The sequence below is a fragment of the Entelurus aequoreus genome, linkage group LG06, assembly GCF_033978785.1.
Source record: "Entelurus aequoreus isolate RoL-2023_Sb linkage group LG06, RoL_Eaeq_v1.1, whole genome shotgun sequence".
NCBI lineage: Eukaryota > Metazoa > Chordata > Actinopteri > Syngnathiformes > Syngnathidae > Entelurus > Entelurus aequoreus.
Window position 1 is genome coordinate 15,437,214 of NC_084736.1, and position 19,067 is coordinate 15,456,280.

Consider the following 19,067-nt stretch of genomic DNA (forward strand, 5'->3'; position numbering starts at 1 on the left):
TTTTTGGATGGACTCTGCTCGTTTATTTAATCATACAAATCAAGAAGGTGGGATACATCGTGGTCGTCTACCACCGTAATAAGGGCGACTTTGGAGCCGCGGCGCCGTAAAAAAACCAACCCAAACTGTTTAATTCCGCTTTAATCCTCGTCTTCTATTCCACTGCATCAACAGAGAAGGCAAGCGAGGGGATAATCAGGCACATTCGGGGCTTCATATTTGGTCTTTTCCTGGTCGGCGACTCGCCAAATGAAGTCATCGCTAATCTCGTCGTCAAGGTGAGGCCGTCGTGTGATTTGTTGGATATCGTTAGCATGCTAATGGGCTCTGGGAGGACACGGAATGGCTCAACGCTGTGCATCCAGGTGGGCCTCGTTCTGCAGCTACATCAGCCCGGAGCGCACAAACTGTCAGACACACTGCTTTGTAATGAACGGCTAGAACCCCACCTTCCTTGGAGAATGGGAATAATATGAATAAAAGACACACACACACACACACACACACACACACACACACACACACACACACACACACACACACACACACACACACACACACACACACACACACACACACACACACACACACACACACACACACACACACACACACACACACACACACACACACACAAATATATGTCTTGCCTACTTTGTGTGGACCCACGTTTGGTTAGTAGGTTGTGAGGGCCCCCCTTTCCACTATAGCTAGAATGATGGAAAAAAAAATCTAGCACTAGATGGGAGTAGAGAGTTGCAACCTCACTTCAGAATGCAAAACACACAAAGTAAAAAAAATATTTTACTTCTGTAGCTGTTGCTAGGTAGATTTGACCGTACACACACATAGTTATGTTAGTTGTTTCATGCCACAGTTTCATGATGTGCTATGCCATAGTTATGTTAGTTGTTTCATGCTACAGTTTCATGGTGTGCTATGCCATAGTTATGTTAGTTGTTTCATGCCACGGTTTCATGTTGTGCTACGCCATAGTTATGTTAGTTGTTTCATGCCACAGTTTCATGTTATGCTACGCCATAGTTATGTTAGTTGTTTCATGCCACAGTTTCATGTTGTGCTACGCCATAGTTATGTTAGTTGTTTCAAGCCAGAGTTTCATGTTGTGCTACGCCATAGTTATGTTGGTTGTTTCATGCCACAGTTTCATGTTGTGCTACGCCATAGTTGTGTTAGTTGTTTCATGCCACAGTTTCATGTTGTGCCATGCCATAGTTATGTTAGTTGTTTCATGCCACAGTTTCATGTTGTGCTATGCCATAGTTATGTTAGTTGTTTCATGCCACAGTTTCATGTTGTGCTATGCCATAGTTATGTTAGTTGTTTCATGCCACAGTTTCATGTTGTGCTATGCCATAGTTATGTCAGTTGTTTCATACCACAGTTTCATGTTGTGCTATGCCATAGTTATGTTAGTTGTTTCATGCCACAGTTTCATGTTGTGCTATGCCATAGCTATGTTAGTTGTTTCATGCCACAGTTTCATGTTGTGCTATGCCATAGTTATGTTAGTTGTTTCATGCCACAGTTTCATGTTGTGCTATGCCATAGTTATGTTAGTTGTTTCATGCCACAGTTTCATGTTGTGCTATGCCATAGTTATGTTAGTTGTTTCATGCCACAGTTTCATGTTGTGCTATGCCATAGTTATGTTAGTTGTTTCATGCCACAGTTTCATGTTGTGCTATGCCACAGTTATGTTAGTTGTTTCATGCCACAGTTTCATGTTGTGCTATGCCATAGTTATGTCAGTTGTTTCATACCACAGTTTCATGTTGTGCTATGCCATAGTTATGTTAGTTGTTTCATGCCACAGTTTCATGTTGTGCTATGCCATAGCTATGTTAGTTGTTTCATGCCACAGTTTCATGTTGTGCTATGCCATAGTTATGTTAGTTGTTTCATGCCACAGTTTCATGTTGTGCTATGCCATAGTTATGTTAGTTGTTTCATGCCACAGTTTCATGTTGTGCTATGCCATAGTTATGTTAGTTGTTTCATGCCACAGTTTCATGTTGTGCTATGCCATAGTTATGTTAGTTGTTTCATGCCACAGTTTCATGTTGTGCTATGCCACAGTTATGTTAGTTGTTTCATGCCACAGTTTCATGTTGTGCTATGCCATAGTTATGTTAGTTGTTTCATGCCACAGTTTCATGTTGTGCTATGCCACAGTTATGTTAGTTGTTTCATGCCACAGTTTCATGTTGTGCTATGCCATAGTTATGTCAGTTGTTTCATACCACAGTTTCATGTTGTGCTATGCTATGCTATGTTTTTTGTTGTTGTTTTTTTTGTCATAAAGAAATACAATCATGTGTGCTTACTGACTGTATCATTGCAGACTGTATTGATTTATATTGATATATAATGTATATATTGTGTTTGTTATGTTGATTTAATTAAAAAATAAATAAATAAATAAATAAACATTTTTTTTTTGAAATTTCTTGTGCGGCCGCAGCCCGGTGGTTGGGGACCACTGCTTTAGGGGACCTGTTTTTTTGTCCCCATACCGTCAGAGGTCCCCTAAAGGTGACTGTGAAAACAGAGCGATGCCCCCATTAAGTAAGCATTGCCAGAACACACACACACACACACACACACACACACACACACACACACACACACACACACACACACACACACACACACACACACACACACACACACACACACACACACACACACACACACACACACACACATTCCTTCTGCCCTCCAAACCTGTCACCAAAGGCAAAGGTGCACCTACACATGTGGACACACATGCACTTTGCCGGGAGATACAACAGGAAGCATCTATTTCTGAGTCACACACACACACACACACACACACACACACACACACACACACACACACACACACACACACACACACACACACACACACACACACACACACACACACACACACACACACACACGCACACACACACACACACACACACACACACACTAACATAAACACACGCTGATTAGTACTAAGCAGAATATATTCCAACACGTTTTTTTTTCCTTTTTTTTTTAGTAGCTAGCTAACAGGGCGTGATTACTTACGTGTGATCCCGTGCACATGACCTGAGGTTAACCCAGGGGTGACAAACTCATTTTAGATCGGGTTTCCACATGGAGAAAAATCTACTCCCAAGTGGGCCGGACTGGTGAAATCACGGCACGATAACTTAAAAATAAAGACAACTTCAGATTGTTTTCTTTGTTTAAAAATAGAAATGTGCAAATCCTAATGTTGTTGTTTTTTTACACTTACATGTTTCGGTTAATAGTATTCTATCTTTATTTGTCCTTATTTATACTTTCTGAATAAATGATGTGATAATGTTCATCAGTCAACTCATTGGTGTTCATTTTCAATCTATGAAGATAAAAAATAATATCAAAATCAAATTACAGGATGTTATTTATGTAGTTTGATCATTTTCCTCGACTGGTGCATTAACATCATATGTGGCATAATCTACAAAGATACAAAGAATTGCTATTGCGACATCTAGTGGACACATTTAGAACAGCAGTGTCTTTCATTCAAAAATTTGGGCTCATTTTTTACACTTAGCAAACTCATCCCGCATTAACCGTGTAGTTACAGGTCCATGGTTTAATAGTATTGTTGATTTTCTGTCTATCCTTCCAGTCAGGGGTTTATTTCTTTTGTTTCTATCTGCAGTTAAGCCCGATGCTATCACGTTAGCTCCGTAGCTAAAGTGCTTCGCTGATGTATTGTCGTGGAGATAAAAGTCACTGTGAATGTCCATTTCACGTTCTCGAATCTCATTTTCAAGAGGATATAGTATCCGAGGTGGTTTAAAATACAAATCCGTGATCCACAATAGAAAAAGGAGAGAGTGTGGAATCCAATGAGCCAGCTTGTACCTAAGTTACGGTCAGAGCGAAAAAAGTCTAGTCCTTCACTCTCACGTTCCTCATCCACGAATCTTTCATCCTGGCTCAAATTAATGGGGTTATCGTCGCTTTCTCGGTCCGAATCGCTCTCGCGGCTGGTGTAAACAATGGGGAAATGTGAGGAGCCCTTCAACCTGCGACGTCACGCTACTTCCGATACAGGCAAGGCTTTTTTTTATCGGCGACCAAAAGTTGCGAACTTTATCGTCGATGTTCTCTACTAAATCCTTTCAGCAAAATGATGGCAATATCGCGAAATGATCAAGTATGACACATAGAATGGAATAGTTTAAATTTAAAAAATCATTTCAGTAGGCCTTTAACTTATTAAATTTGCACTTTAATTTATGAATCACATGCATTGATGTTGACAACCCTAAAACATAGTTTAAACAATTTTTGCAGATTTTATTTTTTTTTTTTTTAATCAAAATGAGGAAGTCATGATTAATGGCTACAATAAGCACAATTTGTAGTGCGAGGTTTAAAGCATGATACTGCACGATACTGATAAAGCACGTTCCCCCGTGCCCCTCGGTATCTCACCCGCGCACCGGACCCTGCAGGGTCCCTGCAGGGTCCGTGCCCCACTATGAGGACTGGATTAATCCTTGCAGCACTACTGTGAACGTGTTTCAACTGGGTTGTCCTTAAGAACTGTTGTGTTGTTGTTGTTGTTGTTGTTGTTATATCGGCGCCCGGCAGTGGGGTGAAGTTTAGCGGCAGAAGAAAGCTCGTCTTGCGGGAAACTCTGCCTGAACTTTGAGATCTGACGAGTCGGAGCAAGAAATTGGATTTGTGCTGCAAGTGGCCGCAGAGTTAACATGCAAATATTTCACATTTGAGAAGACGCACAGTGTTGCCGCGATGCAAATGTTGCGATATAAAGCCATTAAAGGACGATTAAAAGGTTTCTATTGCAGATTTTCCTATGCTTCCTTTCATCTCCGCCTGCATTGGAACTCATCATGGCGGCAAAGTGCGAAAGATTAGCCTTCCTCACATCAAACGCAGGCGAGGCCATCAGATTATTGGAGGTTATTAGCGGCGAGACTTATCACAGACGTCAAATCGCAAAACCAAATGGTCCTCATCAACATTGCATTGATGGAAGAGCGAGGAAGGGGAGGTTGGGTGGGGGGTCATCAAATTGCTCCACGACCAACATGTGAAGGCGCCTGTGGACTTTGAGTGACACCAGATGAAGTTAAAGAGGATTTCCCGAGCCAGGATCTGTGAAATGTGGCGAGCGGCGGCGGCGGCGAGGATAAGGGAGCCGGACGGAGATAGCGAGCCGCGCTAATTTGAGCCACCAGTGAAGTGGATGTGGACCAAATCAAAACGAACATCTTTTATTGTTCATGACTCTGCGTGATTAGGAGTCCATGGCCTGGAGGGGGGGGGTTGAGTGAAGAGGAGGATTATGGGTCCGCGCTTATATTTCTGCCAGCAGAAGCGACGACTGGACGCTTGACATAAAGCATTTATACTTCCCCGGAGACTTTTCTAACCGCCGTCCTGACGGGACTTCTAAGGAGGAAGTCAGCTGACGTCCTCCATCTTTAAGAACACCGACAGGCGTGCCTTGTTTATCGCGGCCAGGGGCGCCAACATTTACAATAAATCTATCTGTCGGAACATCGGAAAAAGATGATGTGCAAGTTTCACTTTTGCACCTCATTAACCATAACCGTGGTGCGTTCAAAGACCCTCGATTATAGTTACAGAGAAGTCACTAGTTTTTAAAGAAAGCAACAACAGTAATATAACAATAATATTAATATTTTTTTATGTATTATTATACAAACCCCGTTTCCATATGAGTTGGGAAATTGTGTTAGACGTAAATATAAACGGAATACAATGATTTGCAAATAATTTTCAACCCATATTCAATTGAATGCACCACAAAGACAAGATATTTGATGTTCAAACTCATAATAATTAACTTAGAATTTCATGGCTGCAACACGAGCCAAAGTAGTTGGGAAAGGGCATGTTCACCACTGTGTTACATGGCCTTTCCTTTTAACAACACTCAGTAAACGTTTGGGAACTGAGGAGACACATTTTTGAAGCTTCTCAGGTGGAATTCTTTCCCATTCTTGCTTGATGTACAGCTTAAGTTGTTCAACAGTCCGGGGGTCTCCGTTGGGGTATTTTAGGCTTCATAATGCACCACACATTTTCAATGGGAGACAGGTCTGGACTACAGGCAGGCCGGTCTAGTACCCGCACTCTTTTACTATGAAGACACGTTGATGTAACACGTGGCTTGGCATTGTCTTGCTGAAATAAGCAGGGGCGTCCATGGTAACGTTGCTTGGATGGCAACATATGTTGCTCCAAAACCTGTATGTACCTTTCAGCATTAATGGCGCCTTCACAGATGTGTAAGTTACCCATGTCTTGGGCACAAATACACCCCCATACCATCACAGATGCTGGCTTTTGAACTTTGCTCCTATAACAATCTGGATCTTTTCCTCCAACAACGTCCACAGTTTCCAAAAACAATTTGAAATGTGGACTCGTCAGACCACAGAACACTTTTCCACTTTGTATCAGTCCATCTTAGATGAGCTCAGGCCCAGCGAAGCCGACGGCGTTTCTGGGTGTTGTTGATAAACGGTTTTCGCCTTGCATAGGAGAGTTTTAACTTGCACTTACAGATGTAGCGACCAACTGTAGTTACTGACAGTGGGTTTCTGAAGTGTTCCTGAGCCCATGCGGTGATATCCTTTACACCCTGATGTCGCTTGTTGACGCAGTACAGCCTGAGGGATGGAAGGTCACGGGCTTAGCTGCTTACGTGCAGTGATTTCTCCAGATTCTCTGAACCCTTTGATGATATTACGGACCGTAGATGGTGAAATCCCTAAATTCCTTGCAATAGCTGGTTGAGAAAGGTTTTTCTTAAACTGTTCAACAATTTGCTCACGCATTTGTTGACAAAGTGGTGACCCTCGCCCCATCATTGTTTGTGAATGACTGAGCATTTCATGGAATCTACTTTTATACCCAATCATGGCACCCACCTGTTCCCAATTTGCCCGTTCACCTGTGGGATGTTCCAAATAAGAGTTTGATGAGCATTCCTCAACTTTATCAGTATTTATTGCCACCTTTCCCAACTTCTTTGTCACGTGTCGCTGGCATCGAATTCTAAAGTTAATGATTATTTGCAGAAAAAAAAAAAAGTTTATCAGTTTGAACATCAAATATGTTGTCTTTGTAGCATATTCAACTGAATATGGGTTGAAAATGATTTGCAAATCATTGTATTCCGTTTATATTTACATCTAACACAATTTCCCAACTCATATGGAAACGGGGTTTGTAAAATGGATGATATTTTTGCATTGCAAATCCAATTTTTTTTCGGGCCTCCCCTGCCTGCCGACCACATGTTTACGACCGATTTGATCCAGAAGTCTCGCCCCCTCCCCGGAACGTCACGGACCCGGAGAGGGATCACCTCCGCTTGACCCCCTGCCGGGGCGATAAAACCACCCTCCGCCCGCCCGCCCACCAACGCCGCCTCCTCCTCCCCCCGCGCAAACACCCGCCCATGCCCGTCGCGTCCCTCTACCCCCAGCCATGACCCACTTTGTGTGGGATGATGCTGGAGTAAGCGAGGGCCGTGGTGAGCGCTGCAAGACGCTCTGCCTCCCTCAGCCCCCCCGCCGCCTTTCAGGAGGAGCTCGCATTCGGGTGGACACGCATGCTCTTCGCGGAACGACTTCACTTTTTTCTAGTTCGGGGGTCGGGGCGGGAGCGGGGGCACATGATGGGCCTCCTTGGCGGGCCGGAGGAAGAGTGAGTATGCACTTTTTTTTCTCCTCGTACACCTTCTGGCTTTGTGCAAAGAAAGTACAAAGATGTCGTGTCTTAGACGCAGATGCTGCCCCTCCACCCCCCAACCCTTGTAACATACGGAAGCGGTTTGCTGTTACGTGTCTTCCCTTCGGACAGCGCTAATGAGGGAACTTTTGTTTTGTTAGTTGCAAGACGCACACGCAGGAAAACAACTCCCTTGCACGACTATTCCTCAGCACTCTATTTGTGTTGTTACCGAAGTACATTTTGTCGGCTTTACTGCATTTTAAAATCCAATGTGTCACTGTGTAGACCAGTGGTCCCCAACCACCGGACCGCGGACCGATTGGTACCGGGCCGCGCAAGAAATAAATCAAAATAATTTTTTAAAATTGTTTTTTATTTAAATTTTTTTTTTTAATTAGCATAAAAAACACAATATATACATTATATATCAATATAGATCAATACAGTCTGCAGGGATACAGTCCGTAAGCACACATGATTGTATTTATTTATGAAAAAAAAAAAATTAAATTAAAAAAAAAATTTTTTTTCAAAAAGGTTGGGGACCACTGGTGTACACAACTCAATGCCCCGAAAAGGAGTAGGAAGAAGCAGATATTACTCATCTTGACCATTTCTCCACAGTAACTGAGTCACGTCCTGCATTTAAGACCTTGCCATTTGCCAATTAGGAACAGAAGAGACTAAAGGATGCCCTAGTAAATAACTTGTTCGTGGAAAGAATAAAAAAATGGAGTAAAAATGGACAGAAACTGTTAGTAAAGAATGGATGAGTAATAACTGATTGAAAAACAATGCAGGAATAAGTTCTTCTTACTACTGTTCCTCAAACATTTCGTACGACATAGGGAATGTCCTTAGCTTACTCCGCATGTTGACATTTCCAAAGATTTCAGTGTAGTGTGAGCATGAAGATGTTCTGAATTGTATTAGTAAAAAAATGGTTGTATTTGATCAGGGAGCAGGTTGTTAATTTGCTTTGTATGTCAATCACTTCCTTGATTTTACTCCACATATTGTATGGTAAAAGTGTTTAGTGTTGTGCAGGCATACGGATGTTTTTCCCATATTTCTCCTGTAGAAAAAAAAAGTTGTCTTTTATCAGGGAGCAGGTTGTTGTTTGCTTATTGTCCAGTTTTAGTTTGTAATTTTACTCCACATATTGACGTTTTAAGTTGGTTTTTTTTTGTTTTTTTTTTGTTTTTTTACCTTAACATGTGTATTTCTCTTCTTTTGTTGTAAAAAATATATTTTTTAAAATTTTTTCTTTTCTTTTATTTTTTTTGTAATTTGTAATTTGTAATTATTGTATTTGATCAGGGAGCAGGTTGTGGGCTTTGTGCGTCAACCAGTTCCTTGATTTTACTCCACATATTGTATGGTAAAAGTGTTTAGTGTTGTGCAGGCATACGGATGTTTTTCCCATATTCTTCCTGTAGAAAAAAGTTGTTGTTTGCTTATTTCCTGATTGTAGTATTTAATTTTGCTTCACATATTGATATTTTACATTGTTTTTTTTTTTTTTTACCTCCCGCGGGCACATTTCTCTTGTATTTTATTAGGTAGCACTTTGTTTGCTTTCTGCGTCAATCACTTTCTTAAATTTATTGTTAAAGGTTTTTAATGTTGTGCAGGCATTTTCTTATAATTCTCCTGTTTTGTTAGAAAAAATGTTTAGTACTTTATCAAGTAGCAGGTTGTTTGCAATTTGCCAGATTTTAGTTTGTAATTTTACTCCACGTATTGCTTTGGGTGTCAATCAGTTACTTAATTTTACTCAACATATTGATTTGGTCAACGTTTTTAGTACTGTGCGGGTATACAGATGTTTTTAATTTAATATTTTCCCTGTATTTGTCCTGTAGAAAAAAAGTTGGTTTTTATCAGGGTTGTTGTTTGCTTATTCTCCAATTTTCATTTGTAATTTTACTCCACATATTGATGTTTTAAGTTTTTTTTGTCGTTGTTTTTTCTTCCTACACAGGTGTATTTCTCTTCTTTTGTTGTAAAGAATTGTTGTATTTGATCAGGGAGCAGGTTGTGGGCTTTTGCGCGTCAATCATTTCCTTGATTTTACTCCACATATTGTATGGTAAAAGTGTTTAGTGTTGTGCAGGCATACGGATGTTTTCCCCATATTTTTCCTGTAGAAAAAAGTTGTTGTTTGCTTATTTCCCGGTTTTAGTATTTAATTTTTGCTTCACATATTGATGTTTTACTTTTTTGTATTTCTCTTGTATTTTATTAGGTAGCACTTTGTTTGCTTTCTGCGTCAATCAGTTTCTTAAATTTATTGTTAAAGGTTTTTAATGTTGTGCAGGCATTTTCTTATAATTCTCCTGTTTTGTTAGAAAACATCTTTGTACTTTATCAAGCAGCAGGTTGTTTGTTATTTGCCAGATTTTAGTTTGTTATTTTACTCCACATATTGCTCTGGCTGTCAATCAGTTACTTTGATTTGGTAAATGTTTTTAGTACTGTGCAGGCATACAGATGTTTTTAAATTTAATATGTCCCCCATATTTCTCCTGTAGAAAAAAAGTTGTCTTTTATCAGGGAGCAGGTTGTTGTTTGCTTATTGTCCAATTTTAGTTTATAATTTTACTCCACATATTGATGTTTTAAGTTGTTTTTTGTTTATTTATTTTTTTACATTCACAGGCGTATTTCTTTTCTTTTGTTGTAAAGAATTGTTGTATTTGATCAGGGAGCAGGTTGTGGGCTTTGTGCGTCAATCAGTTCCTTAATTTTACTCCACATTTTTAGCGCTGAGCAGTTATTTCCTCATAATTCCTGTGTCTTGGTTGTTATTTTTTTACTCAACATATTGATTTGGTAATCATTTTTAGTGTTGCACAGCCGTACAGGTTTTTTTAATTTAATTTTTTCCCCATGTTTCTCCTGTCTAAATTACTTTTTGTCTTTTATCACGGAGAAGGTTGCTTATTGCTTGATTTTAGTTTGTAATTTTACTCCTCATATGGATGTTTCAAAAGATTTGAGTGTGAGCAGTGCGATGTTTTTTTGAAAAAAGGTTTTAAATTATACTGGAAAGCAGCTTGTTTGCTGACTATCTACCAGATTGAATAATTTCAATATGTTACAATTTAGGAAGAGAGGGTTGGTGTGTTCTGTATAACCAGCATTATAAATGACCTTGGGTGTTTAAGTAAAATACTTTGTGATAATTTTATCGCTCTGCATTTACTTGCATGTGAGTTAATTCCATTTAAGCAATTTTTATTTTACTTACCGTATTTTTCGGACTATAAGGCGCACTTAAAATCCTTTCATTTTCTTAAAACTCGACAGTGCGCCTTATAACCCGGTGCGCCTAATGTACGGAATAATTTTGGTTGTGCTTACCGACCTTGAAGCTATTTTATTTGGTACATGGTGAAATGATAAGTGTGACCAGTAGATGGCAGTCACACATAAGAGATACGTGTAGACTACAATATGACTCAAGTAAACAACACCAACATTTTATATGTTCCTTTGGACGTATAAAATCTATTAAAATGTTTTAGTACGACTTTGGTAAGCTATGAAGCCGCACCGCTTGATGGATTGTACTGTGCTTCAACATACGAGTGTTATTATGGTATGTGTATAAGGTAAGACATATTATGTGGCGTTTTGTTTTGCAATATTATGTAAAAACAACTTTTCTTACCTTCTGGTACCTGCTGATCTGTATTTGGGATCTGCATAAGTCCTGAAAATTTGAGCATATCCTCCTTTGTCGATAAGCTTCTTCTTTTTCTCTATCTTCTTGTCCTCCGCTGTTGCCATTTCTAATATAAAGTAGTGTAAAGTTCTTACTTATATCTGTCAGTAAACTCGTCATGAAAGCGCTAAAACATACCGGTATAGTGAGTTAACATTATTCACCCAAGGAACTTTAGTTATTACGGAAAATACAGTAACTAAAATATTTGAGTACAAACATTCCTATTCATGATTGTGGGGCTCAGACAATTGGGGGGGGGGGGGGGGGGGTTTCATTTGTGTGGAATTTGTTGGCGTTCCCACGCCGCATGCATTGATAAGTTCCCTCCCTCCTCGCTTGAGTGAGGGGGGGAAATAAATAACTGTGCTTCTGGCTCTGAGTGACTAACAAAGATTTTATCCTGAAAGGAAATTGTGCTGTTTGTGCAGCCGCTACGTGGACACTTTCTTTTTCCACCGTTTAATTTCATCTGTGCATTGTTGATGTTTTAAGATGCCGGGAAAAATACACGGCAGGAACTTTGAGGGGTACAAAAGCAAATGTTAACGACTTTTACACCTCAGGACTATACTGTACTTTGAGTATTAGGGGGGCTTTTCATGCTGAATAATCAATAAATCATCATGTGAGGAGTCAATGTAAAAAAGTCATCCGCATGTGATTCGTCTGCTGCGTTTTCTTACAGTACCAATCATTCTTCCCCTTCTCATGTGACATTTTTATTGGTTTATTATTGCCCTCTCTCGTCGTATGATGGATGACTACACAAGAAGTCCTTCGCCCCACATGAAATGTAAAAAAAAAAGGTTTTTGTCATTTTTATTCCTCAAAGCTCCCCTTGGTTAGACTGTGCCAGTGAATATATAGATTCATATTCCAGTTGATAAAATAGTTGTTTAAAAATAAATCAATATTGCTACAGGAAGTAAAAAATAAAATAAAAAACTATTGAGAAAATCGGACTACTTTTTTTGTGTATTCATATATTATATTTATTTTAATAATTGTTATTTCAATATTTTTTAAATAAATCATATACAATAATTGTATGAAATATTTTTCGACGTTATTTGTTATTATATTTTATATTGGTTATTCTAGTTGAATTCAATACAAATCCATAGAAATTTCAATAGAAATCGATATTGCTACAGGAAGTAAAAAAATATGTAAAAAACTATAAAGAAAAACAGATTACTTTTTTGTGTATTCGTATGTTATATTTATTACAATGATTGATATTTCAATATTTTTTTCAAATAAATCATATTTAATAATTGTATGAAATATTTTTCGACGTATTTTGTTTTTATTATATTTTATATTGGTTATTCTAGTTGAATTCAATAAAAATCTATAGAAATTTCAATAGAAATCGATATGGCTACAGGAAGTAAAAAAAAATATATTAAAAAAACTATAAAGAAAAACAGATTACTTTTTTGTGTATTTGTATGTTATATTTATTATTATGATTGATATTTCAATATTTTTTTTAAATAAATCATATATAATAATTGTATGAAATATTTTTCGACATATAGTGTTTTTATTATATTTTATATTGGTTATTCTAGTTGAATTCAATAAACATCAGTACAAATCAATAATGCTACAGGAAGTAAAAAAACAAAAAATAAAGAAGAACAGATTACTTTTTTGTGTATTCATATATTATATTTATATTAATGATAGATAGATAGATAGTACTTTATTGATTCCTTCAGGAGAGTGATTGATATTTCAATATTTTTTTAAATAAATCATATATTATAATAATTGTATGAAATATTTTTCGACGTATATTGTTTTTATTATATTTTATATTGGTTATTCTAGTTGAATTCAATAAAAATTCAGTACAAATCAATATTGCTACAGGAAGTAAAAAAAAAACTAAAAAAAAACTATAAAGAAAAACAGATTTCTTTTTTTTGTGTATTCATGTTATATTTATTAAAATGATAGATATTTCAATATATTTATTAAATAAATCATATATAATATTAATTGTATGAAATATTTTTCGACTTATATTGTTTTTACTATATTTTATATTGGTTGTTCTAGTTAAATTATGATTTTGTTTTATCATTATTTGGAAAAAAAACATTTAAATTATAATTTTATCATAATAATATAATATATTTAACTGTGTAATATATATTTTTTCCCTAGTCAAATAAAAAATATTTTTAATGCATATTATTTAGCTTATTTTGATGAAATTAGATTTTAAATGGTTATATTTTATATATGTTAGCCCAGTTAAATTAGAATTATTTTTTAAAATGATTTTCATTCTTATTAGAAGTATTTTTTTAAAATCAAACAATAATATTATTCATTTGTGTGTATATATATTTTATATTTATCAATTCAAATGTAACATTTGGTGTCCTAGTTTACAGAGCCCCTAAAGGGACATGGGTAAAAAAAATTTAGCGCACGAGATACATATCTAAAAAAAATGTTTCCCCATGTCCCTTTAGGGGCTCCGTACTAGTTCAATAATAAATCAGTTTTATTTTATTTTGTAAGAGTTAATGGAATGTTTTGATTACATCATACCCATGATTCTGATGCAATATTAGAGTTAAGGAAAAAAACCCTAATTAGTTTAAGTTGGTAATATATACACAATGTTTTAAGCACGCAAGACAACATATAAAGAAGTGCCTTATATTATCAAGACAGCTAATTATTGAAGTTGCAAAATAAGCACAAATGACGCCTTAATAATGAATAACTGAGAATATGGCAAGAATTTTAGCTTTGGGTCTCATTATCTTGTGAGGGTGTACCTAATGTTGTGCTTTGAGGGGGACAAACAAAGAAACAAACAAGCAGGAAGTGTGTATGAGTGCCTTCCAAAATATGAAGAATAATATGTTGTTTATGCGCTGCTTTATTAAACAGCGCATAGTTTGCGAGCCCCGGTCAAGTTCAAGCAGCGGCTAATAAAGCCATTAGCCTCCCATCATGTTCTCATTACTGCTTTTTGCAGGCATTTTCATCCTGTTCATTACCCACAATGCCCTCAGCCTGCCTCCCCCTATTAATATGAACAAAGTAGATGTACATGTATAATACAGCCTGGCAGCCAGATGGAATATGGAAGTACGCAAATTGTTTACACGCTAAAAGACGCATTTTGGTCTCTCATTAAGAATAATTAGCATAACAATTGTCGACAATAAAGTGATCGAGAGAACCCCAAAGTGCGGAAATAAGCGACGTGGCGGCGTGAGAGGTCAAAAAATGCGCATCAAAACTTCATAGCGCTCTCTTTTTTGTATAGAGGATCTTTGACAAGCTTTTGTTGTACTCGGTCCTAAAAGCAGCAGATCACTCCTGTCATATAAAGGATCTTTTACTAACAAAGTCCTAAACAACACAGCGCTCCTGCCACATATAGACAATCTTTGACTAGTACTTTTGCATAAAATGAACGGATCACTCCAAATGTATAAAGGATTTTTTTTTTACTGTTGTTTAGTAGGTTCTTAAAAACAGTAGATCACTCCTGTCATATAAAGGATCTTTTACTAACAATGTCCTAAACAGCACAGCACAGCACAGCACAGCGCTCCTGCCACATATAGACAATCTTTGACTAGTACATTTGCATCATGTTCTTAAAATGAGCAGATCACTCCAAATGTATAAAGGATTTTTTATTATTGTTGTTTAGGAGGTTCTTAAAAGCAGCAGATCACTCCTGTCATATAAAGGATCTTTTACTAACAATGTCCTAAACAGCACAGAACTCCTGCCACATATAGACAATCTTTGACTAGTACTTTTGCATAAAATAAGCAGATCACTCCAAATGTATAAAGGATTTTTTTCTATTGTTGTTTAGTAGGTTCTTAAAAACAGCAGATCACTCCTGTCATATAAAGGATCTTTTACTAACAAAGTCCTAAACAACACAGCGCTCCTGCCACATATAGACAATCTTTGACTAGTACTTTTGCATAAAATGAGCAGATCACTCCAAATGTATAAAGGATTTTTTTTTTACTGTTGTTTAGTAGGTTCTTAAAAACAGCAGATCACTCCTGTCATATAAAGGATCTTTTACTAACAATGTCCTAAACAGCACAGCACAGCGCTCCTGCCACATATAGACAATCTTTGACTAGTACATTTGCATCATGTTCTTAAAATGAGCAGATCACTCCAAATGTATAAAGGATTTTTTATTATTGTTGTTTAGTAGGTTCTTAAAAGCAGCAGACCACTCCTGTCATATAAAGGATCTTTTACTAACAAGGTCCCAAACAGCACAGCGCTCCTGCCACATATAGACAATCTTTGACTAGTACTTTTGCATAAAATGAGCAGATCACTCCTAATGTATAAATTATTTTTTTCTATTGTTGTTTAGGAGGTTCTTAAAAACAGCAGATCACTCCTGTCATATAAAGGATCTTTTACTAACAATGTCCTAAACAGCACAGAACTCCTGCCACATATAGACAATCTTTGACTAGTACTTTTGCATAAAATGAGCAGATCACTCCAAATGTATAAAGGATTTTTTTCTATTGTTGTTTAGTAGGTTCTTAAAAACAGCAGATCACTCCTGTCATATAAAGGATATTTTACTAACAATGTCCTAAACAGCACAGCACAGCGCTCCTGCCACATTTAGACAATCTTTGACTAGTACTTTTGAATTATGTCATTAAAATGAGCAGATCACTCCAAATGTATAAATGATTTTTTTCTATTGTTGTTTAGGAGGTTCTTAAAAACAGCAGGTCACTCCTGTCATATAAAGCAGTGGTCCCCAACCACCGGGCCGCGGCCCGGTACCGGTCCGCGGACCGATTGCTACCGGGCCGCACAAGAAATAAAAAGAAAAAAAGAAAAGAAAAACATGTTTTATTTTTTATTAAATCAACATAAAAAACACAATATATACATTATATATCAATATAGATCAATACAGTCCGTAAGCACACATGATTGTATTTCTTTATGGGGAAAAAAATAAAATTAAAATAAAAAAAATTAAAAAAAATAGCACAGCGCTCCTGCCACATATAGACAATCTTTGACTAGTACTTTTGCATACAATGAGGAGATCACTCCAAATGTATAAAGGATTTTTTATTATTGTTGTTTAGGAGGTTCTTAAAAACAGCAGAGCACTCCTGTACAGTAGAGGATCTCTGACTAGCACTTTTACAGTAGGTTTCCCTAAAAAATCTGCAAAATATATTTCAATGTGACTAGTATTTTTACAGTAGGTCCTTAAAAACAGCAGTCAGCAGAGTGCTCCTGTCACATGTGGAGGATCTTTGCCTTGCAAGTTTACAGTACATTCTTAAAAACTTATTTGACGAGTGGTTTTAAAGGAGATGCTCAAAAACAGCAGATAGTTTTTAGCATTCAATCAGACATTATTGTGAGGTTTTGTATTAGTGTTCCTAAAAATAGATATACCCAAGAGACATTTGTTTCTCTAAATTTGGCCCTCCGAGTGAAAATGATTGCCCAGGCCAGATTTACACAGTAGGTCCTTAAAAACAGCCGAGCGCTCCTGTCACATGGGGAGGATCTTTGACTTGCAATTTTATAGTAGATCTTTAAAAACACTCAATCGCTCCCGTTGTATAGAGCAGTGGTCCCCAACCACCGGGCCGTGGATCGATTGGTACAGGGCCGCACAAGAAAAAAAAAGAAAAAATTATTATTATTTATTTTTTGTTTTTTTTTAATTAAATCAACATAAAAAACACAAGATACACATACAATTAGTGCACCAACCCAAAAAACCTCCCTCCCCCATTTACACTCATTCGCACAAAAGGGTTGTTTCTTTCTGTTATTAATATTTGTGGCTCCTATATTATATATCAATATAGATCAATACAGTCTGCAGGAATACAGTCCGTAAGCAGTTACAAAAAGGTTGGGGACCACTGGTATAGAGGATTTTTGACAAGTGTGTTTTTTAAAGTAGATGCTCAAATACAGCAGAGCCCTCCAGTCACATAGAGCTGTGGTCCCCAACCACCGGGCCGCACAAAAAATAAAAAAATAAAATTAAAAAAATTAAAAAAATTAAATCAACATAAAAAACACAATATATACCTTATATATCAATATAGATCAATACAGTCTGCAGGGATACAGTCCGTAAGCACACATGATTGTATTTCATTATAAAAAAATAAAATAAAAAAAAATACCCCCCACCCCTCACCCCTGGTCCGTGGGGCAAGTTTTCAAGCGTTGACCGGTCCGCAGCTACAAAAAGGTTGGGGACCACTGACATAGAGAATCTTTGACTAGTGTTTTTAATAATAGCTCCTTTAAAAGAGCAAAGCAGTTCTGTCAAATTGAGGATCATTTACCAAACGTTTTCGCAAGTAGTTTTTTTTTCAAAAACAGAAATGCACTCCAGCTATATATAGAGGATCTTTGACTGGTACCTTTGCAGTACAGTAGGTCCTTGAAATCAGCATAGCGATCTTGTCGCATATACTATAGAAGAGGATCTTTGACTACCAATTTTGCAGTTTGTTGCGTTTCGCGTGATTGTCAAACATGTCGATGGAGAGGGGGTGTGACGTTCATATGTTGTCAATATTCAGCGTTTTATCGTTCATAGTCAGGGCCGGCCCGTGGCATAGGCCGTATAGGCAAATGCTAAGGGCGCCGTCCATCAGGGGGCGCCACGCCAGTGCCACAAATGTTGGAGAAAAAAAAAAAAAAAAAGTTGGTACTATTATTTCTAAATACAAAAAATAATCCCACGTTAATTAAAATGCAAAATAAAGCCTATTTAATAGAAATATTATTTGTTACAACATTACGCGCCCCCCCCCCCCTCCCCCATTGCCCCGCATGGTGCGCCCCCTCCCTTCCCGTATCATGACTCTTACCACATCAAAAAATCAACACAAGATGTCAAAACGGCCAAAACTGTCAGGTGCCCAGGGAGGAAAAAAGAGAAAAGAAGAGGAGGAGAAACGAGAAAAAGACAGAGGTAGCAGGTAGGTAACGTTAGCCTACATGAAATTATTTGTCTGTTACAGAATGCGATAGTAACCTGGCTTTTTAGCATTAAGCTAATGTTACATGATTCGGCAATTGCTAATCAATAAACAGCTAGTTCTGTTTTAACGTCGGGTTAATATTGTGGAGGGGGCTAAATTGTTATGGAAAATAATAATGTAACGTTAGGTAATTCCAGTACTCCCACCTTACATTCCTCAGGGACATTTGTATTAGATCTTTTAAGCAGGTGTTTTTTGTTTACATTGTTATTGCCTTCTGGTTAGCTAATGTTTGCCCTGCAGGTAATAGTCACTTTTCCACCCCTTTATATATTAGGTATAGTTGTAAGCCTAGTTGTTAAAGTGCACATCATTAATGTTAATTAAGCAATATCACATGAGAGGGAATGCTGTTTTTTAATTTGAGCACTGCTGTGATTCGGTTAAAGAATCATAACATAACATTCTCATATAATATGTTAATTTGCTTTCTTTAAGTAAAAAAAAAGGTCAAAGACAAAGCTATT

The 19,067-nt window shown here is 37.3% G+C and overlaps 1 protein-coding gene across 3 annotated transcripts in view; it reads left to right on the top strand.

Annotated features, from left to right (window-relative positions):
• Window positions 1-19,067, top strand: part of gjc1 (gap junction protein gamma 1) — a 127,114-nt gene that overhangs the window by 77,207 nt on the left and 30,840 nt on the right. Inside the window, exon 1 of one of the 3 annotated variants that reach the window (XM_062050065.1) lies at window positions 7,650-7,764. The exons of 1 other annotated variant lie outside the window; for it this stretch is intronic. The gene's annotated coding sequence lies outside the window, so the exon portion shown is untranslated. Of the gene's footprint in view, window positions 1-7,649; window positions 7,765-18,411; window positions 18,538-19,067 lie in introns of those variants that run through there. One more of the 3 variants, XM_062050063.1, reaches the window with a different exon arrangement.